A 24100-nucleotide genomic window follows, 5' to 3' on the forward strand; every position below is an offset into this window, starting at 1 on the left:
CACTCACAAGTGAAGTCCAGCCAAGTTGACAGATCTTCAACTATCACAGACAGGAAGCAAAAGTTTTTTGAGTGGGTCACTAAGGGTAATAGTGATACCACTATACCACTCCTGTTTCCACACCTTGGTTCCTGGACCCATGAATTCTGACTATTGGAGAAGCAGAACCATATATTGGTTGCTGGTTTAGAGCATATACAGTCTCCTGGAGAACATTGCCCAACTCTTCAAGGTATTTCCCCCTATCTGGTGCTGTAATTGTGCTTTCAGGAGGCCATTCCATTATTCTATCAAGCCAGCTGCTTCAAGATGATGAGGAACATGGTAAGACCAGTGAATTCCATGAGCATAGACCCATTGCCACACTTCATTTACTGTGAAGTGAGTCCCTTGATCTGAAGCAATGCTGTGTGGGATACCATGATGGTGAATAAGGCATTCTATAAGTCCATGGATGGTAGTTTTGGCAGAAAAATTGTGTACAGGGAAGGCAAATCCATATCCAGAATAAATATCTATTCCAGTAAGAACAAAACACTTTCCATGATGGTCCAATGTAATCAATCTCCCACCACATTGCTGGCTGATCACCCAGAGGAATGGATCCATATTGCAGACTCAGTGTTGGTCTCTGCTGCTGGCAGATTGGGCACTCAGCAGTAGCAGTACCCAAATCAGCCTTGGTAAATGGGAGTCCATGTTGCTGAGCCCATGCATAACCTCCATCCCTGCTACCATGGCCACTTTGTTCATGAGCCCATTGAGCAATGAAAGGAGTAGCTGGGAAAAAGTTTGGCTGGTTTCCACTGAATGTGTCATCCTATTCACCTGATTGCTAAAGTCCTCCTCTGCCAAGGTCACCTTTTGGAGGGCACTCACATGAGACACAAATATCTTTACTCCTTGCCCATTCAGAGAGATCTATCCACATATCTCTTCCCCATACATCCTTGTCACCAATTTTCCAATCATGCTTCTTCCAAGTGCCAGACCATCTGGCCAAGCATTAGCCACACCCCATGAATCCATATATAATTGCACATCTGCCCATTTCTTATTCCATGCAAATTGAACAACCATATGCATGGCTTGAAGTACTGTCCATTGGGAAGGTTTCCCTTTACCACTGTCCTTTAAGGAAGTCCCAGAAAGGGGCTGCTGTGCTGCTGCTGTCCACTTTTGAGTGGTGCCTGCAGTTTGTGCAGAACCCTCTGTAAATCAGCCACAAGTTTTCTCTTCCTCAGTCAATTGATCATAAGGAACTCCCCATGAGGCCATATGTGAAGACTGGGAAAGGGAAGGTAATGTGACTGGAGTGGAGACCATAGGCATTTGGGCCACTTCCTCATGCAACCTACTTGTGCCTTCAGGTCCTGCTTGAGCCCAATCTCTGATATACCACTTCCATTTAATGATGGAGTGTTGCTGTCCAACTTTATGACTCTGTGGGTCAGACAACACCCAGTTCATGATGGGCAGCTCAGGCCTTTTGGTTACTTGGTGGCCCTTGGTTAGGCATTCAGTCTCTACTAAAGCCCAATAACAAGCTAAAAGCTGTTCCTCAAAAGGAGAGTAGTTATCTGCAAAGGATGGCAGGGCTTTGCTCCAAAATCCCAAGGGTCTGCATTGCAATTCACCAATAGAGACCTGGCAAAGACTCCAAACAGCATCTCTATCTACTACAGACACTTCAAGCACCATTGGATTAGCTGGATCATATGGCCCAAGAAGCAGAGCACCCTGCACAGCAGCCTGAACCTGTTCCAGAGCCTTCTGTTGTGCTGGGTCCCACTCAATATTAGCAGCTTTCCAAGTCACTTGATAAATAGGTCACAGCAACACACATATGTTCCTCCAAAATCCAAAGAGACCCACCAGACATTGTGCCTCTTTTTTAGTTGTGGGGGAAGCGAGATAAAATAACTTATCCTTCACTTTAGTAGGAATATCAAGACATGCCCCACACCATTGGACCCCTAGAAATTTGACTGAGGTCGAAGGTGCCTGAATTTTTGTTGGGTTAATTTCTCAACCTCTAGCACGCATACTCAACAGCACATAACAACAACAACAACAACAACAGCACACATATGTCTCACCAATACATCTAGATTCATCAATATGTCTTCCTTGCTAGATCCAATCAGCATAATGCCATCAATATAATGTACCAGTGTGATGTCTTGTGGAAGGGAAAGATGATCAAGATCCCTATGGACTAAATTATGACGTAGTGCCGGGGAGTTGATATATCCCTGAGAGAGGATTGTAAAAGTATTCTGTTGGCCTTGCCAGCTGAAGGCAAACTGCTTCTGATGGTCCTTTGAAATTGGTATGAGAAAAAGGCATTGGCAGATCAATAGCTGCATACCAAGTACCAGAAAACATACTAATTTGCTCAAGCAATGAATCCACATCAGGAACAGCAGCTGCAATTGGAGTCACCATCTGATTAAGTTTCCAATAATTTACTGTCATTCTCCAAGATCTATGTTTTTTGCACAGGCCAAATAGGTGAATTAAATGGGGATGTGGTGGGAATCACCACCCCTGCATACTTCAAGTCCTTCATGGTGGCAGTAATCTCTGCAACCCCTCCAGGGATGTGGTATTGCTTTTGATTTACTATTTTTCTAGGTAGAGGCAGTTCTAATGGCTTCCACTTGGCTCTTCCTACCATAATAACCCTTACTCCACATGTCAGGGACCCAATGTAGGAATTCTGACAATTACTCAATATATCTATTCCAATTATGCATTCTGGAACTGAGAAGATCACTACTAGATGGATTCAGAGACCCACTGAGCCCACTGTGAGATGCACCTTAGCTAAGACACCATCAATAACTTGACCTCCATATCCTCCCACTCTGACTGGTGGACCACAATGATGTGTTGGGTCTCCTGGAATTAGTGTCAGTTCAAAGCCAGTGTCCAGTAATCCCCCAAAAGTCTGATTATTTCCTTCTCCCCATTGAATGGTCACTCTCATAAAAGATCCCTCAGATCCCTTTGGGGAAGGCCAGGAGAAAGATTGACATTACAAATTTTTGGCAATGTAGTGGGGTCCTTCCTCAAAGGGACCAGGCCTCCCCTTCATACAAGGGGTTGTGTGTCTGTAAACTGACTCAAGCCTGGGAATTGATTGAGAAGCCGTGACTATATTCTGATGATTCAATCTAGGTTGCTGTTCTCATGACCTAGAATTCTTCTGACTATACAGATCAAGTAAGTACTTAGTAGGTTTGCCATGTATTTCACTACCAGGAACACCATGTGCAAGTAGTCAATGCATTAATTCCACACAAGTCAGACTATTCTGATTACTGTTCTGACTCTGCTGTCCATTATGGCAACCACGCCCACCTTGCCTTTGTTTATTAACTGCTGCCACTGGGCCCCTACTACCATGGGGTCTAATCAGCCCCATTGTATTTAAGTGTCCTAGCACAGTTAGGACAGTTTCCACTGTCAAATCTGGTTTATATAAAATAACAATCACAGCAGTGTTCAAGGATGCTGGAGTTCCCTTCACAAAGTTATTCCTCACTGTACTAGAGAAAGGTGTGTCTTCCAGACTCTCCGTTTCTGGCTCTAGGGCTCTAATCTGATAAATCCATTCTAACAGGCCAATTTCCCTAAGCCTCTGGATACCCTCTTCTACATTATACCAAGGCAGGTCTGCTAATTCAACTTGACTTAAGGTAGGCCACTGCATAATCCATGCCTCAATAAGCCAAACAAATAAACTATTAGATCCTGTCCTAACCTCTTGAGTTGAAAAATTGAATGAAGAATCCATACTTAGTGGGCCTAAATCAATAAACTCAGACTGATCCAACATTACATTCCTTTGCACCATTATCCCACACCCTCAGTAGCCATTCCCATACATATTCTCCAGGTTTCTGTTTGTACATGTTAGCAAAATCAAGTAGGTCTTTTGGGGTGTAGCATACCCCCTCCTCAGTCACACTTTGTGTTTCACCTTTTGGGGCTCACTTGGACTTAACTTTAGTTATAGGTCTAGCAGCAACAATGGGTGGTTGGGGAAGTTCCTGAGAACATTCAGCAATGTCTTCCATGGCCTCTGCCTCAGGCAGTGACCCAGAAAGAACAGTTGGGTTAATCACATCAACCTGAGGTGGAGGGGATAATGGTTTTACAGTAATCCCTTCAAATGGGAGGGATTCAACAGAATTTACAGGCTCCATATCTTCATCTTCCTGACTATCTGCCCATATGTCCCCTTTACAGATTTCAGGATCTCATTTTTTCCCAATCAATGCCCTAATTTTAACTTCAGACACCATTCTGGGCTGGTAATTTAATTGGGATTGTAATTCAGCCCCCCTACAATAAGACTCTGGGTTTGGTTTTCAGCAATATTAGCTCTGTTGTTAGAAGAAATAAGGCTTTCTTTCAGAGCACTACTGGAAACATTGAGGTCTTTCATGTGGCATTTAAGGTGTGACTCAGGAGCCCTGAGCTCATCTTGCTCTTTCAGCACTTTGTCTAGTGTACATAGGACCAACCAACCAACTTCCTTATACTCCTCATGCTGACAAAATTGCAGAAAAGTATCAAATATGCAATCATCCAGAGCCTCCCTTCTCAAAAGTACTTGATCTATTGGTGGTGCTATTTTGCATATTAATCTTACCACCTCATGCCATGGATTAGTAGGGCCCTCTTTACTAACAGAGGCAGCAGGGTCACTAGTGTCTTTAAAATTAATCAAATTGGAGAAACAATTTACGAAGGCCGTACTTATGATTTTGTCTCCCTAGAACCACTCTTGTTCCCAAATGTGTTAGACTGGGTTCTCTAGAGAAACAAAACCAGTAAAGCCTATATAGAAAGAGGAAGGGAAATTTGTTTTAGGAAAATGGCTCATACACTTATAGAAGCTGGCAAGTCCAAAGTTCTTGGACCAAACATCAAGCTGGAGGCTATTCCCAACTCTTGCAGCTGTAGGGGCTGAGAAGCTCATAGAATTGTGGTCCAGCTAAGTTGACACACAGCTCCAACTATCACAATGGGATTGAAAAGAGCTTGTCTGTAATAGGTAAGATTAAGTTTTCCCTGTGCTGCTCCATCAGAACCCAGAGGGCTCAAGAATTCCAAATTTGAAGCTGACCTTCCAAGTGGTTATGGGGGTATATTTCTCAATGTCAGGAAGGTGTTATGTGTCAGCTTGGCTGGGTCATGATTCTCAGTGGTTTGGCAGTTCTATAATGATTTAATCATGCCCCATGATGTGATCTGATGCAATTAGCCAATCCCCAGTTTTAAGGGGATTAGGGTGGGATGCAACACCCTCACTCAGACACAGCCCTGATCCAATGTAAGAGAAATTTCCCTGGGGTGTGACTTACATCACCTTTTATCTTACAAGACATTAAAGGAAAGAAAAGTGAGGAGAGAAAGAGGGACCTCTTACCTCCATAAAAGCAGAGCTGTAAGCAGAGCATGTCCTTTGGAGCAGGGGTCCCTGGGGTAAGAAACTCCTAGACCCAGGGGAAGATAGATGACAAGGGCCTTCCCCCAGAGCCAACAGGTAGAGAATGCCTTCCCCTGGACTTCTATCCTCCTAAACTGTGAGAGAATAAATTTCTGTTTGCTAAAGCCTCCAACTTGTATTTCTGTTATAGCAATGTTAGATATCAAAGACAGAAGGATAAAATGTCTTTAACAGTTTGTTAGCTTGATTTCTAACTTTTAAATGTTAGAAACTGGTGTAAACCTTTAATAGGTATGCCTCTATTTGTATACTTTCCCTGAAGCCTGTGAAAGTTAGAGAGAGTCTGCCTGCTCTACCTATTTGCTTGTCCTTTACTTACTACCTTTGAGGCCTCTGCTTAATTATCTTTTCCTTACAGAGAGCTTCTCCAATCCACTAAACTACTTAGAGCCCTCTGATTTGTGCTGCCATATCTCTTTATAATTCCCTGTTCTATAACTCATAAATTTTACTATCTCTTGTTTAATTATGTACCTGTTTTCTATAATAAACTGTAAGGTATAAGATCTAAGAGGGTGTATCTTGTCAATCTAGCATATAGCATAGTGCCTGGTATACATTATATTCAATAAATAATTAATGGAATGAATTATGGTAACAAGAAGAGCATATATATATATAGCCCATACTATGTGACAAGCAGCATTTCAAGTATATATATATACTTGTGTGCTAAGACCTGTATACACACACACACACACGTATATATATATATATCTCCCACCCCACTGCCTTTGAGTAGATTCTGACTCATAGTGACCCCCATTGGGTTTCTGAGGCACTAAATCTATATGGAAGTAGATTGTGCAGTCTTCCTTCCACAGAGTGGCTGGCGGATCTGAACTGCCAATCTTAGGCACTATATCACCAGAACTCCATATATATAAATATATAAATTTAATCTTAAAAATGACACTACGAGACTGATATCAAAACAGGAAATATTAACAGAATTGAAGAAAGTACAAGGGAAATGCTAAGAGAGAGTTGCACGCCACTACATAAAAGAGGATTTTGAAGACTGATGGTTATTTTCGTGGAATTCCAGCTACATGGAAATAGGTCTGGCTAGATTAAAAATATAGTATCAGATCAAGCCATTTAAATATTTCAAGTTACCTAAGGCTCTACATCTAAGTTTATAAATGGAGTTCTAGGACATGCTGATGCTGGAGAATGTCACTCTTAATTTTGTAAGCATATTTTAGGGACTGAAGCTATTTGGTAACAAAATGATCTCTAATTAATATAACCAGAGGTCATGGCCAAAGTGTCAGTAGAAACCAGCATGAGATGCAGAGGAGGAAATTGCATGGCATTGCAGACAACAGACACAGCTTGCTCCTTAAACACGGTGGGGCATTCAGACTAGCTTTCAACCCTGATCAATTGCTGCTAGCTCTGGTGCACAAAGACTTCCAGGGGGCCATATGTCACAGCTCACCCCTAACAAACAGTGCTGCAATCCAACCTGACTTTTAACTCTAGTCATAACCTTTTCTGACTCACTCAGATGAAGCAGACTTCTAGACACCTGAAGGCATCATTGGAGGCCATATCTCACAGTGATTGAGGGACAAAATCTGGAGTAAGACTACTTAAAGATGAATCCTGAATCAACCTACCAGGTGACCTTGAGCACATAAGCTCCAGTCTGCACATCTTATTACCATGTGGATAACAACACCAACCTCTTGAGATTGTTGTTAAGATGAAGTTGGAAATGCATCCCTTTGACAAACATTAACGAGTGTCAACTATGTTCCAACTCTTTTATGTTCTAGACAGTAGTTCAAAGCAGATGTGGTCATTTCCACTGGGTCTGGTACAGAGTAAGCACTCACTAATCTTGTAATGAAAAGAGACCTCCTCTGAATATCCCCTGCAGTGGGGAGCAGAGGGATGTGGAGTAATGGTCTATATCTGGGAAAGAGCATGAAAGTGTCTCCAGAGCTGCTTGAAGTAGCACAACATTGAAGAAGAGACAGAATCACTATCAAAAGAAAGCCAAAGACCCTGTGACATGAACGACCAGAAACAGACTCAGAGAAGGATTGGTGAGAATAAAAATGGGAGAAACTATGCTGGTCACAAAAATGTCCCTGGGTGACATAAAAGGTTTGTTCTTGACTACTAATCTAAAGATTGGTGGTACAAACATACTCACAACATCATAGATGGTTATTTGCCTCAGTAAAGATCACAGCTAAGAAAACCTTACAGAGCAGTTCTACTCTGTAACACATGAAATCATGTGAGTCAGAATCAACTTGACAGCAATAGGTTTTGTTGGGCATTTTGGTGGGGATGGTGAAAGCAAAAGAAAGATATATGCAAAAGCAAGCCTAATGATTCAGAACCAAGATTACTGGCATACTTTTTACATTATGTTCAGCAATCATGATAGTAGCTTAAAGGAAAACACAGTAGAACAATTTATTTTTAAAATGTCAATATTAGGGTTTTTATTTATTTATGAATCATCTTTAAAATAATAACTACAATAATAGTTGTCATTACAGGAACTACCTTTCATTGAAAGCTTATAATGTGCTAAGACCTGTAAGAAAATCTTCACAAATATCATTTGATCTTCATCAAAACCTGTTGGTCAGCATTTACCTATTTTCACTAATTCACAAAGGAGAAACTGAGGCTTCTATATTTTATTTATCTATTTAATAACTTTTTATTGTGATTTAGATGAAAGATTATAAGAGCAAATTGGCTTTCCATTCAACAATTCATACACATTTTGTGACCTTCATTGCAATCCTCACAACGTAATAGCATTCTTCCCACTTCCTCCCTGTGTTTACTGTCTCCATTCATCCTTCTTTCTGACCCCTTCTTGCCTTCTAAGCTTTATCCCTGGGCAGATGCTGCCATTATGATCTCAAATGGCTGATTGTTCCAAGGAGTGTGTATCTCCCTGATGTTATTGTTCACTTTATAGGCCTGTCTATTGTTTGGCTGAAAGTTGAACCACCAAAATGATTTCCAGGCCTCAAGGATTTCTAAGGGCCATAGTCTTGGGGGTTCCGCCAGCTTGTATCAGACCACTAAGCCTGGTCTTTCAGGCTCATGTATTTGAAAAAGTAATTCACACTGAGCTAATTGAAGATGGGGTTCAAATTTAGGCATATACAACTCTAAGGCCTGTGGACTTAACAATGTTGTCTCTCTAAGGAATGTAGACAGGTCAGTGTTGTTTAAGAACTAGCTGAAACTCTCTAGGACATAATTTGTTCATGTGTAAAATGCCTTAAATTGAATAGTCAATGAGCTAATTCAAAAATAATTGTTAACCATTTGCTGCCAAGTCAACTATGACTCATGGTGACCCATGTATGTCAATGTAGAACTGTGTTCCACAGGGTTTACTGGTTGATTTTCAAGAAATGGATTACCAGGCCTTTCTTTTGAGACATTTCTGGGTGGAATCAAACCTTCAACCTTTTGGTTAGTTGTTAACTATTTGTTAACAACCCAGGGACATCTATATACAAATAGCATGCACTGCTATCATTAGGCATGTTATGTGTGTGTTATTTGCCGTCGAGTCGGCCCCGACTCATAGCAACCCCTCCTTGGGTTTCCGAGGCACTATCACTATGGAAGTAGGATTGCCCAACCTTCCTTCCAAGGAGTGGCTGGTGGGTTTGAACCGCCAGCCTTCTGGTGAGCAGTCAAGTGCCTTAGGCACTATGCTACCAGAGCTCCTTTAGGCATAGCATTCTACAAATGTTTGCTGTTTAAATGAATATATACATCTTTTATCATAAAATGATGATACTAACTTAATTCAGATAATGAAAACAAAATAAAAAGGAATTATGTGTACAGCCTGATTGTGATGGTAGAAATTTTCAAACTATGGTTTTGCCTTAAAGAGTAATAAATTAAATTAAATTTAGTCATGTGTGAAATCATTACTCAAAACTACTGACATAATTAAATGAGTCAATTCTATTCCTCTATTTGTAAATAGCTTCCTGACAAACAAAAATACCACTTCACACTTGTCTAATGCTTCAAAAGTTTGAAAGTTATTCATAGGCATCATCTTTCTTGAACCTGAGCACCATCCAGTGATTAGGTCAAACAATCATTTCTATTTTACACAGAGGAACCTAAGCCATCAAAAGTGAATAATATAACCAGAGAGGTTTTTACTTCTCAGAACAACCAACCATGAGAGACAAAAAGGGCAGTATTTGCTCAAAAACAAAGCTCAGAAAGCAGGAAGGGTGAGAAAAGAAGAACAAATGGAAACAGGCAACACAAAAGGAAGTGGGAAGAGTGCTATTGCATTGAGGGAATTACAACCAATGTCACAAACAAAATGTGTATAAACTTCAATGGAAAACTAATTTGCTCTCTAAAGTTTTATCCAAACTACAATAAAAAGTTAAAAAAAAAAAAAAAGTAAAGCTTCCTGCAGATACCATGTCAAACTAGTAGATGATCTGATCTCCTAGCTCTGATACACCTTTCAATCCAGATAAATGCTCTAAAATTGAAAAGTCATTGCTGTTCTACTTGAAGCAGTGTTATTCTTGTTATCTGCTATCATCAGCCCTGATTCATGGTAATCCCATGCAGAATGAAACAAAATGCTGACTGGTCTTGCATCAGCCCCATGGTCAGTTGTGGATCAGACTCATTAAACTCTTATTGAACATGAAAATTTCAAGTTGTTTAGTTGAGTTACAAATTTTTAAGTGCCCTATGGCTAACCATGGCATCTCCCTTGTGGTTTGTACTTAAGGAAACAGTTGTCCAGACTGCCCATAAGAGGAGCCAGGGAAAGTAGGAGACATAATGATTCTAAGCCCAATACTGTATGGCATAGCCAAGAGTGTTTATTTTTCTACAAAAGAAAATAATAGTGATAGCCCTTACCAGTTTTCATTTATTTTACAGATCATTTATCAGTTGTAAGCACACAGGCACTAAGCATGGTAAAACTAAAATTAAGCCTTACACTAATGAAAACTCCTTCAAGATATTCTGTAGCATTAAAGTGAAGAAATCACAATAAAACAGATCATTTAAAAAAGTTTAATTTTTCTATATTTTGAAAATTCCTATTTATATTCAAAATAGCAATTATAGTAATTTGCTAAAAGATGAGGGAACTTTGATTACTATTATAATCATGTTATAATTGTGTCAATGTGGTTGTTTATTATAAGAAACACATCAAACTAGAGAAAGATCCAGCTGAAAAAATTATTCTTTTTAACAATTAAGTTCAGTCAAAATAAGTTTTTTAGACATTACCAACAATTATATTTTATCAGCAATAACAAAAAAGAAAAGCTCCAAAATCCTAAAATCAAATATTTCCATTATCCCATATTATCTTCTGGTCCCGTCTTTTGGTGTAAATAATGTAACAGTGCAATGAGATTTTACCTTCTGCCTTTTTAGCTTATCACTAGATTACAAGAGCTTTCACATTCTTTGACATTGCATAGACTGCTCTTTCTGTATAGAACATCATTCCATCCTTTGTTAATCTGTCACAGCCCTCTTGCTCCTTCAACAAAATGTAACCGTCTTTGTGAAAAATTTCCAGATTCACCCTTAAAACGTTATTCAATCTTTCTTTTGTGCTCTCATGATTTTACATATATCTCCAAGATTACTCAATTATCTAGAGGTCATAGGGACAAAAATAGAATAAAATAACTTCCAGTAGTTCAATGATGCTTGTGTTATATACATGGCATTAGCTGCTTTAAATAGAACCTTACAGGATTTGATTTCTAGGTTTGGAGGTTTAAGATCATGATTTTATGAGACACCTTAGTTAATTGGCCTAGTAACATGTTTACTGCTTCTGTTCCACCTCCTATTTTGTTGAGTAGTGCCTCGTGTCTTAAAAGCATGAAAGCAGCAACACAATTGGTCTCTATTTACCTGGAGTATCAGAGGATGAAGGAGAGTTGGGACTGGAAAGAGGATATGGAATGTGTGACTAATTGCCTGCATGAACAATCATCCCCTTTGCAAAGAGACCAGAAGAACTGGATGGTGTCTGACTACCATATCTGAATGTTTTTATTCAAGATGTTTTAGGAGTATCTTGATCCAAAGGAGGAGATGTAGACCAGAATGTCAAATTCTCATGGACTCCAGATGTCCTAGAACCATGAAGGTTGGATGAACCCCTGAAACTATTGTCCTGAGATAATCCTAGAAACTTAAACCAAAAATATTCCTTGAAGTCTTCTTAAAACTATAGTTTAGATTAACTAGTGAAAAATATATGCCTTCATCATTACGTTCTTTTAAGATCTACCTATGTGGGATCAAAGTGACAACAGTAACTTGAAAGATTGGATAGGAAGTTTATGTAGCAGTGAATTTTTTGTTAATGCTGTTGTTGTTGTTAGGTGCCGTCAAGTCATTTCTGACTCATAGAGACCCCATGTTTTGTTAATGGGGGAGAAACAATTCAGAAAGGAGGGTGAAAATAGTTGCACAATTAAAAGAATGTAATCAATGCCACTAAATGGTAATGTAGAAACTGTAGAGTTGGAGTATGGCTTGTTGTGTAGATTCTCAACAACAAAATAAATCTTTAAAAAAAAAATCAGTTCCGGTAATGGTTCAAGTTTTTATTCAGTTTTGGGAAACAAAGTAAAGTTTTTGGGAATTCATTTTACAATGAAGTATCATCAAATATTATTGCAAATGCTATTGTTATCTAAGGTAAAATATTTAATTTTGAGATCCAATTATTTGTTTTTCCAGAAATAATAAGAATTTTAATTTTAATGGAGCACACATTTGCACTAACATTTTGGTGGAGCACTTTTTTATAATAAGCATATTTAATAAACTACAAATTTAAGAAATTTATGGAAAAGAATATGTTTGCAATTAGTTGTGCACAAATAATTTATAATCTCATCCAATTGTGATGTTCTACTATTTCATGTATAAATCCTGTGCAAGTAACTGAACTGAAAAATGTTTGTCATGAAATTAACATTTGAGCCTTTAAAGAAAAAGTTTGTAAATGAATCTTTGTGTCTTACAATGGTGTTGATTTTTTTGTTAAATCATCTGGACTTTGGTTGCATTTTTTTAAGAATCAATTGGAAATGTTTAATCAAATTATTCAACAAATGGAGCACCAAAATCTTCAGCTTTTGAAGTTCCTTGTGAGTTGGAGTTATTGAAAATTGGAATTTGCCCCATCCTTACACAGAAATGGGATTCAATAAGTTAAACAATGAAAGATCAAGCAATGTATAAGATTTAATCTGAAAATCATGTAATTACTTTTGGAAACTTCCCCAGGTGTAGAAAAAAATATTTAGATAAAGATAGCATTTCCATTTTTAATTGAAAGGAATGAAAATTTGCAACATTAAAAGGAGGTCATAATTTAATTTATGGACTTTTATAAAATATTCATTGAAAAAGTCTAAATAGGAACATTACACAATTCATACACACAAAAAATAATTGCAAATATCTTCCATTTGTCAGAATTTGCAGAGCTTACCAAGAATATCAGCATCTTAGAAAAAGTGTTTTCTCTATTTGAAATGTCATACTCTGAATAAAACAACAAATTGAAGGTGTCATAATTTCAAATTTATTGATGAGAAAACTATCATAACTAAACATCAGGAGAGAATGACTCACTGGGCCTGGAGGTTCAGGATCATCAAGGTGAATTGGGATAATATCCACACAGACAGTGTTCTAAATACTACCTTGATGAGTAGCAACTGAGTTCCTAAAAGATTGTGAGTGACCATCCAAGGTGCCACTATTGGTCTCTCCCCATCCAGAGCAAAGAATTGTGAGGAAAATTAAAAATACAATGAAACAATCAGCCCAAAGAATTAATGGACCTAGGACACCCAGGCTCTACAACCCTGAGACTAAGACTAGATGGTGCTCACTTACCACAGTTAACTACTCTGAAAGGATCACAGTAGGAGGTCCTGGATAGAGTAGGATCAAAAATATAGAACAAAACTCAAAATCATTAAAACAAAAAAAAAGACAAGCTTACTGGTCTGATAGAGACTTGTGGGACTCCTGGGATTATGGTTATTAGACTCTCTTCAATCCTGGAATTGAACTCACTCACATGGCTCAAATTTCAGCCAAACAGTAGACTGGCCTATAAAGTGACAAATAACACCAGGGAGGTGACACTGCTTAGAACAATAAGCCACACAATATCAAAAGGGCAGCATTTGCCTAAGGATAAAACTCAAAAGATAGGAAAGGACAGGAAACAAAGACAAATGGAAACAGTAAACACAGGGAGGAAGAGGAAAAGTGCTATTGCATTGCGGTGATTGCAATAAATGTCAAAACAAAATGTATGAATTGTTGAATGGAAAACAATTTGTTCTGTAAACTTTCATGCAAATCACAATAAAGGGTTAAAAAATTGTTAATGAGAAAATATAACTTTGAATACTACAGCAGGAAACTTTATTTTGAAAGTTTTTTTTTTTTTTTTTTTTTTTAAATACCAGTGACACAGTATTAGAAAGAAATATAGCTGAAACTAGTTAAAGTATAAGTAACTATGTTGTTGTTGTTGTTGTTTGCCATCGAGTCGGCCCGACTCATAGCGGCCCCTCCTTGGGTTTCCGAGGCAGTATCACTACGGAAGTAGGAATGCCCAACCTTCCTTCCGAGGAGTGGCTGGTGGGTTTGAACCGTCAGCCTTCTGGTTAGCAGTCAAGTGCCTTAGCCACTATGCTACCAGAGCTCCTATAAGTAACTATAGTTATAGAATATTTACACCAGATAACTATAGTTATAGGATAGTATAAGAAGATAGTTAAAGTATAAAGCAAAATATTAGGAGCTCTGGTGGTGCTGTGATTAAGGCATTGGGCTGCTAACAAAAAGGTCTGCAGTTCAAATCCACCAGCTGCTCTGCAGGAGAAAGATTGAGACAGTAGGCTTCCATAAAGATTTACATCTTGGAAAGTCTATGGACATTGCTATGAGTCAGAATTGACTGGATGGCAGTGGGTTTGGTTTTTGTTTTTAGTTAAAAGTGTGAGAATACGCACTGAGTAACTACTAGATTACTCCCAAAGCCTTTAAATATCTCACTACTGTGAGTCTTCTAAGAATCCAGAAAAGTCATTCCCCTCTCTGTCTTTGGAATGATTTCCCTGAATAAACAACACATTTATGTTCAGATTCATGTATAAATTCTGCTCCAAATTTTTTGGCCAATTTATAACATACTATCATCTTTAGGTCATGCAAAGCACTTTTTTTTTTAATTTTTAAATTTTGTCTTTTAGATATAATGCCTTCACTACCTTCCAAACAAGTATTTATGTAATTAGATAGGTATATTCCCTTGAGAAATGCATAATGCTATTTCATGCACTATGGATCTCATTTGATTTTCTTAGTTTTCTAACTCAGTGATGCTTTTAAATGTATTTTGTGTTGCTATGTGTGTATCTAGTTCTCAAAGTACTCTTGCAAAATAATCTATGCTTTATAGTCATCATGTTTTTAGAGTCCGTTGCCCTGGTGATAGACACCTGGGTTGCCTCCAACTTCTTGTTACCAACAAAAATACTGTAGGCAACATCTTCAAACACATCCCTCAAGGAACCTATGTGAGTTTCTCTGTAGTGGGATTGCTGGATCATACAACTTTGTTGTTGTTGTTAAGTGCTGTTGAATCAGCTCTGACTCATAGCTCATAGCAGCTCTGACCCATGTACAACAGAATGAAACACTGCCCAGTTCTGTGCTGCCTCACAATATTTGCTATACTGTAGCCATCATTGCAGCCACTTTGTCAGTTCATCTCATTGAGGGCTTTCCCTTTTTGTCGACCCTCCACTTTACCAAGAATGATATTCTTCTCCAGAGAGTGGCCCTTTCTGATAACATGCCAAAGTGAGACCAAGTCTAGCCATTCTCGTTTCCAAGGAGCATTCTGGCTGCACTTCTTCCAGGACAGATTTGTTATTTTGGCACTGGCACTTTTCAGTATTTTTCGCCAAGACGACAATTCAAAATCATCAACTCTTCTTCAGTCTTCTTTCTTCATTTCCCAGCTTTCACAGGCATATGAGGTGATTGAAAATACCATGGCTTGGGTTAGGTGTACGTTAGTCTTCAAGGAGATATCTTTGCTCTTCAGCACTTTAAAGAGGTCTTTCACAGAAGATTTGCCCAGTGCAATACGTCACCTGGTGTCTTGACTACTGCTTCCATTGGTGTTGATTGTGGAACCAAGTAATATGAAATCTTTAACAGCTTCAATCTTTTTTAATTGTGAAGCTGTTTATTGGTCCAGTTGTGAGGACTTTTGTTTTCTTTATGTTGAGGTGTAATCCATACTCCAGGCTAAAGTCCTTAATCTTCATCAGTAGGTGCTTCAAGTCATCCTCACTTTCAGCAAGCAAAGCTGTGTTGTCTGCATATCACAGGTTGTTAAAGGGTATTCCTCCAATCTTGATGTCATCTTCTTCATATGGTCCAGTTTCTTGGATTATTTGTTCAGCATAAATATTGAATAAGTATGCTGAAAGTATATAACATTGACACACTTCCTTCCTGATTTTAAGCCATGCAATAGCCCCTTGTTCATTTTGAATGACAGCTTCCTGGTCTATACGCAGGTTCCTGAGGAACACAATCAAGTGTTCTGGAATTCCCATTCTTCTCAATATTATCCATAATTTGTTATGGTCCACACACTCAAATGCTTTTGACTAGTCAATAAAACAAGTAAGCATCTTTCTGGCATTCTTTGCTTTCAGCTAAGATCCATCTGACGTCATCAATGATATCTCTCATTCCACATGCTCATCTGAATCCAGCTTGCATTTCTGGACGTTCTCTGTCAATAAACTACTGCTGCAACCATTTTTGAATTATCTTTAGCAAGATTTTATTTGTGTGTGATATTAATGATGCTATTTGATAAAATCCACATTGTACGGGATCACTATCTTTGGAATGGATACAAATATGGATCTTTTTCAGTCAGTTGGTCAGGTAGCTGTCTTCCAAATTTCTTGGCATAAAAAAGTGAGTGCCTCCAGGGTGGCATGTGTTTGTTGAAACATCTCAATGGTATTCCATCAATTCCTGGAGCCTTATTCTTTGCCAATTCCTTCAGTCCAGCTTCAACTTCTTCCTTCAATACCATTGGTTCTTGATCACAAGCCATCTCTTGAAATGGATGAACATCAACAAATTCTTTTTGGTACAGTGACTTTGTGTATTCTTCCCATCTTCTTTTGATGCTTCCTGCATCATTCAATATTTTGTCTATTGAATCTTTTAATATTACCACTCGAGGCCTGAATTTTTTCTTCAGTTCCATCAGCTTGAGAAATGCCAAGCGTGATCTTCCTTCTTGGTTTTCTAACTCCAGGTCTTTGCTCATTTCATTATAATAATTGACTTTGTCTTCTGGAGCTACTCTTTGAAATCTTCTGTTCAGCTTTTTATCTTGTCATCTCTTCCATTTGCTTTAGGTATTCTCTAATTAAGGGCAAGTTTCAGAGTCTCTTCTGACATCCATTTTGGTCTTCTCTTCTTTTCTTGTCTTTTTAATGACCTTTTGCTTTTTTCATGGATGATGTTCATGATGTCTTCCCACAATTTCTCTGGTTTTCTGTCATGGGTGTTCAATGCATCAAATCTATTCTTTAGATGATTTCTAAATTGAGGAGGGATATAATCAAAGTCATATTTTGGCTGTCATGGATTTGTTTTAATTGTCTTCAGTTTGAACTTGAGCTTGCATCTGAGCAATTGATGATGTGTTCCACAGTCAGCTCCTGGCCTTGTTTTGGCTGAAGATATTGAGCTTCTCCATCACCTCTTTTCACAGATGTAGTCAATCTGATTCCTGTGTACTCCATCTGGTGATTCATAAGGTTTTCCCTGGCCAATTCTTTGAGAAGTGGACGGCCTCCTCCTTCTTCCTAGTCTGTCTCAGTCTATAAACTGGGCTGTTACCTGTGCACCAGGTGCATTTCGCTGGGTTTTAAACATCAGAGGCTCAACCTCAAAACTCACGTCTACATGTCACCACAGTAGGACAAACCAACAGTCAAGTTTGTGTTGCTGTTGGAGACCTCTCGTATCACCCCCACCTGGGTCCCTGTGGCTGAATGTTCCTCTGTCTGGCTTCCTGACTTTTAATCCCCTTTCTCCTGCTCTTCCGGCCTGCTGCTTTGGGTGTCCCTGAGTTGTCTCTCCTCACCTGTATCCCTGGGGCTTACTGCTCTTCTGTCCGGGTTCCTGGCTTTTATCCCCTTTCTCCTGCTTTCCCATCCTGCTGCTTTGGGCAGGCCTGAGTTTCCTCTCATCACCTAATCCCTTCGACTGATTGCTCTTCTCTCTGGCTTCCTGGCTTTCTCCTTTCTCCCCTTTCTCCTGCTTTTCCGGCCTGCTGCTTTGGGCGTCCCTGAGTTGTCTCTCCTCATCTGTAACCCTGGGGCAGATGGCACTTAACAACAACAACAACACCTGGTGAAGTCCACGTGTATAGCCATTGTTTGGGTTGTTGAAAAAAGGTATTTGCAGTGAATAAGTCATTTTTCTTGCAGAATTCTATCATGTGATCTCCAGCCCTATTTCCATCACCAAGACCATATTTTCCAACTACCAATGATTCTTTGTTTCCAACTTTTGCATTCCAGTCACCAGTGACAAGTAACACATCTTGATTGCATGTTTGGTCAATATCACACTGCAGAAGTTGTCAAAAATCTTCAGTTTCCTCATCTTTGGCTTTGGTGGTTGGTGCAAAAATTTGAATAACAGTAGTATTACCTGGTCTTTCTCATAAGCATATGGATATTATCCTATCACTGACAGCATTGTACTTCAGTATAGATCTTAAAACATTCTTTGTGGCAATGAATGTCACACCATTCCTCTTCAATTTGTCATTCCTAGCATAGTAGATCATATGGTTGTCTGGTTCAAAACCAGTCCATTTTAGCTCACTAATGCATAGGATGGGAGCTCTGGTGGTGTAGTGTCTAAGGCATTTGACTGCTAACCAGAAGGCTGGCAGTTCAAACCCACCAGTCACTCCTTAGAAGGAAGACTGGGCAATCTACTTCCATAGTGATACTGCCTTGGAAACCCAAGGAGGGGTCGCTATGAGTCAGGTCTGACTCGAAGGCACATAACAACAACAGCATAGTAGATCATATGGTTGTCTGGTTCAAAACCAGTCCATTTTAGCTCACTAATGCATAGGATGGGAGCTCTGGTGGTGTAGTGTCTAAGGCATTTGACTGCTAACCAGAAGGCTGGCAGTTCAAACCCACCAGTCACTCCTTAAAAGGAAGATTGGGCAATCTAATTCCATAGAGATATCACCTCAGAAACCCAAGGAAGGGTCACTATGAGTTGAATTGACTGGATGGCAGTGAGGTTTGAATTTAATGACTAGGATATCAATCTTTATGTGTTCCATTTCATCTTTGAGAATTTCTAACTTTCCTAGATTCATATTTTACACATTCCATGTTCCATTATTAATGGATGTTTTCTGCTATTTCTCCCCATTTTGAGTCATGGCACATCTGCAAATGGAGGTCTTGAAAGTTTTACTCCATCCACTTCATTAGGTTAGGCTCTACTTACAATATATATTTGCTTAAATGTACTTATCATTGCCATTTTTATTTGTACTCCACAATTACTATATCATTTTCTCTTCTCAGCAGCTTTTACATGCCCTACTGATTTCTCCCATCTTGTCACAGAATTTGCATGTATATGCTTTTCTGATTTTTAGAAGTCTGATGTAAGGTAAAATGGTATTTTATTTTTTGATTTGATTTTTACTTCTTTGATCACTAAGTGAGTAAGCATTAGTATTCATGTTGTCAGTGAAGATGTCTCTCTTAATAACTTGCTTAATCATATCATACATTTTTTCTGATAAATTTTCTACCTTTTTTTGGTTGTTGTTGATTTGCAGCTATTGCTTGCATTTCATAGGGGTAATTCTGTGTTGTTTTCAAATAATACAAATTTTTGTCCCAGCCTGTTAATCCATCTGTCAACCATGTCTGTGGTGTCTTTTGTTAAACAGAAATCCCTATTATTGACATATACTCACAACTATCAATTCTTCACTGTACAGATTCTCCTTTGAGGTTCATAAGAAATTCTCAACCTCAAAATCCTGGGGAAAATATTCCACATTTTCTTCCCTTGATTTTATAGTTTTGCCTTTCACATTTGGAGCTTTAGTTCCTGTGGAATTTACCCTGTCAGATGGTGTGAGTATGAATTCAACTTTATTTTTCTTATAATGTGAACTCATTCCTGACACAACCTACTCCTGACTTTTGGTGCTACATTTATCATACATGTATGTGTACGTCTACTCTTATGATCTCTGTTCATTCCATACTCTATTTACCTATTTCTGTACTAATGCCACATTGTTGTTATCATAATAACACATAGTAGGTTAGTATGCCTTCTTGTCTGGTAGAGCAAGCCCCATGTTTTGCTCTTCTCTTTCAAAACTTACCTAGCTGTGAACTTCTATTTTCCCATAGTAGTTTAGAATATATTCTGAGTTAATAAAACAGTCCTCATGGAATTTTTACAGAAATTATGTCGAATTCCTAACTCTTAGAAGACTTATGCATCAAATCTATTCTTATCTGTATAGGATTAGGTTATTCCATCATACGTCTAGTATAAATTTCCATTTATTTAGGCCTTTCTAAACACTTCTGAAGATTTTTTTTTTCTCTTAAAGGTAATTATGAGTTATCTTAAAGAAAGGCAATATACCTAATATAAGTGACCAACACAATAACACTAAGGAAAAGGAAGACACAGAGAGCGCCACAAGAGCTACAGACAACAAATACATGTACAATACTATGTTATTAATGATAACAAACATTAATCTATGGGCAAATAGATGAGTAGACAGGCTGAACAATCAGGTATGTCTAGGCAAAAGAGAATATACTCATGACCATATATAAGACTGGCAGATGATATTCCTACATGCATATTTGTATGTGCTGTAAAAATGTCCATATAACTAGAACTAACAGGGGACAAAGTTATGGTAACTTCTTAGACATAGTCAACTACCCTGATGGAGCTAGTTGTTGGACCTGTGGGCTCAGGACTATGGTCACAAGAGGACATCAAGCTCAATTGACGTAACATACTACACAAAAACATTTTTCTACATCCTACTTTGGTAGGTGGGAGCTCTGGTAGCATAGTGGCTAAGACACTTGCCTGCTAACCAGACGGCTGGCAGTTCAAACCCACCAGCCATTCCTTGGAAGGGAGGTTGGGCAATCCTATTTCTGTAGTGATACTGCCTTGGAAACCCAAGGAGGGGTCTCTATGAGTCGGGGCCAACTTGACGGCACATAACAACAACAACAACACTTTGGTAGGTAGCAACTGGGGACTTAAAAGCTTGCAAGTGACCATCTAGATGCAACAATAAGTCTCTTCTCCTCCAGAGCAAAGAAGAATGAAGAAAACCAAAGGCACATAGAAATAATTAGAAGAAGGGACTAGTGGACCATGCAAACGTTAGACTATATTACTATGACCCCAGAACTAGGTGGTGCCCAGCTACCACTGTCAACCACTCAGAAAGGGATCTGTGCAGGAGATACTGGATAGAGTGGGAGAGCAATGTGGAACAAAACTCAAAGTCATAAAAAGACCAGGTTTAGTAGAGCCTGATGAGACCCCTGAGACTATGTTACTACTCAGGTCTGCACTTGAACTCACTTCCATGGCTTCCAGCCAAACAATAGACAGGTATACAAGGTGAACAGTTACATTGAGTGGATATACTCCTTAGAACAATCAATCATGGGAGAACAGAAGGGCAGTATTTGCACAAGGAGATAGCTTAGAGGGCAGGAATGCATAGGAAAGAACGATACAGGGGAAAGGTGACTACAGGGAGGAAGTGAGAAGAGAGCTGCTACATTGTGGGGAATTGCAGCCAATGTCATGAAACAAAATGTATATGAACTGCTGTATGGAAAATGAATTTGCTCTATACACTTTCATGCAAATTACAATGAATTTTTTTAAAAAAATAAATAAAACACAGATATGAAAAAAGGTAATTATGAATTCAGGGTTGTTGTTGTTGTTTTGGTTCCCTATTAAGAATGTTATTTTGTCAAAATAATTTTTGCTAAAAATGTCACTGATTATGCTTAATAAATCTTATATCTGACAACATTTCAAAATGCCTTCTAATAATATGCATAGAATCTACTGTATTATCTATATAGGTAAACATGTCATCCTTAGGAATAAAATTTTGTCTCTTCCCCTTTAATTCTTACATCTGTTAGTTTTCATCACTTACTTAATTATCCAGAATTTTTAATATTATATTAAGTGATCATGGTTATAACAGTCATTCTTGTTTTGTTTTTGATCTGATCTTTAAATAAATATGTCCTAAGTAGTGGAGACTTTGTCAAATTTAGGAAAGTGCCTTCTGGCCATAGTTTTCCAATCAATTTTATAACAAACGTGTCGAACTTTATTAAACGTTATTTTGCTTTGCTTTTCTTGAGATAAAATGTGTTTTTATTATTATTATTATTCCATTAATCTAATGGATTGTATTAATAGGTTTTCCCAAGGTTAAAGCATGCTTAGAGTCCTGAAATAAATCTGATGTGTTATTGGGGGCTTGTTTCTTTGTTTGTTTTAATATGATTTTGAATTTGTTTAGCCATTATTTCATTTTGTACTCAGTTTATAAAATGGTGTTTCCTTATGACAGTAGTGGGGCGGGGATGTACTAAAGGCAAAAAGTAAATTAAAAATTCATGTATGATTTAGAAGTTGACCAGGTACTAGTCATGAAAGAGAAGTATGAGAACACAGCTGGAGTACTTTCTTTCATGTATCACTGCTTGGCCATCTACACTGCACTCAGAGCACCTTCCTCTTAAATATTTAAGTAGAGACAAGGAACATCACATTAGCACCTGCTAGGGAAAATGCTCTTAAGCACCCATATTTTGTAAGCTAAATGTTAATCACTGAGACTACAAAGATGATGACACAGTTTTTAAATCCCTAATCACAACCAATGTACAGTAATATAGTAAGAGAGACTCACTATCAATAGATAACGACAACAATGATAATAATATAGCTTTGTACTGCTAAGAATACTCAAGGTGCTATTGGAGCAGAACAAATTTGCTGCCTAGAAAAGGAAAAGAGGTTTTAACTGATTCCCAAAGGAGAAGTAAAGGACAGCTAGGTGAAGATATGCATGTGTGTGTGTGTGTGCGCGCACATGCATCCATACAGTCATATACGTTGGTGTTGTAGTGGTGGGGAGGCAGAAAGTTCCAAATAGAAGAAATAACATATGCAAAAGTACAAGGGAGAGATTAAATGTGTTTGGACTACTCTAAGTCATTATGCATGGTTGAAGGAAGAAAGCAGGGAGGAAGGGGGGGAGGTTGTTGAGAAAAGGAAAGTAACCTAAACCAATGCAGTGTCAATGTTGTGGTTATTTGCTGTCAAGTTGGATCTGACTCATAGTGACCCCTCCTTGGGTTTCCGAGGCAGTGAGCTACAGAAGTGGCTTGCCCAACCTTCCTTCCAAGGAGTGACTGGTGCATTTGAACTGCCAGCCTTCTGGTTAGCAGTCAAGTGCCTTAGGCACTAAGCACTAAGCTACCACAGTTCCTATGCAGCGTCAAATGGATTCAACTGCCTTAGGGGAGAAAAATCAAGTCAAGTTTCTGATTTCTAGCTGGGATGGGTTATATTCCCTAGATTTGGTGACCAGGGCAAGGCTTTTCCCTAAATCATTAGAGCTTTTATAAACAATGATTAGAGGGAAAAATTATGACGGATTCTGAATAAAAATAACATGAACTGTGGTGACTGTTGTCCTTTTGTTATTAGTTACCATCCATTCAGCCTCTGACTCATGTTGACTCCATGTGATACAGAATAGAACTACTCCATAGGATTTTCTTGACTGTAATCCTTATGGAAGAAATTTGCCAGACTTACTTCTGTTGTGACACTGGGTAGGTTTCAAACCACCAACTTTTAGATCAGTAGCCAATCTCAAAACACTTGCCCACCAAGGCTCATTACATGAACTAGAGAAGTATGCAAACTAAACCCACAAGATTTTTACAGTAGGCCATCTAATGCTAAAAGGAAATAAAGAAAAAGGCGTGCTTTAATTCATGCTCTTAGGTCTTCATATGAAGTGACAAAAGTGCTGTTAGCTCACCTAGAGTAGAGCATCCAGAACTATGCACAATCAAGAACAGAAAATTCTGGTACAGAGGATTCTGGGAGGAAGGGTAAGACTTCTCAGTCAGTTTCACCAGCTTCAGAGCAGACAAGGTCATATGTTAATAATTTCACAACAAGATTCTGAGGTGATGACATTTGGAGTTGGATTTTCTCTTTCCTTAATTTCGGAATTTCCCTCACAATTATTATGCTTGCATTAAATATATATATATATATATATATATATATATATATATATATATATATAGGAGCTCT

Source organism: Orycteropus afer, unplaced genomic scaffold (genome assembly GCF_000298275.1).
Source record: "Orycteropus afer afer isolate SDZICR_OR568_19922 unplaced genomic scaffold, OryAfe1.0 scaffold00004, whole genome shotgun sequence".
In the NCBI taxonomy this organism is placed as follows: Eukaryota; Metazoa; Chordata; class Mammalia; order Tubulidentata; family Orycteropodidae; genus Orycteropus; species Orycteropus afer.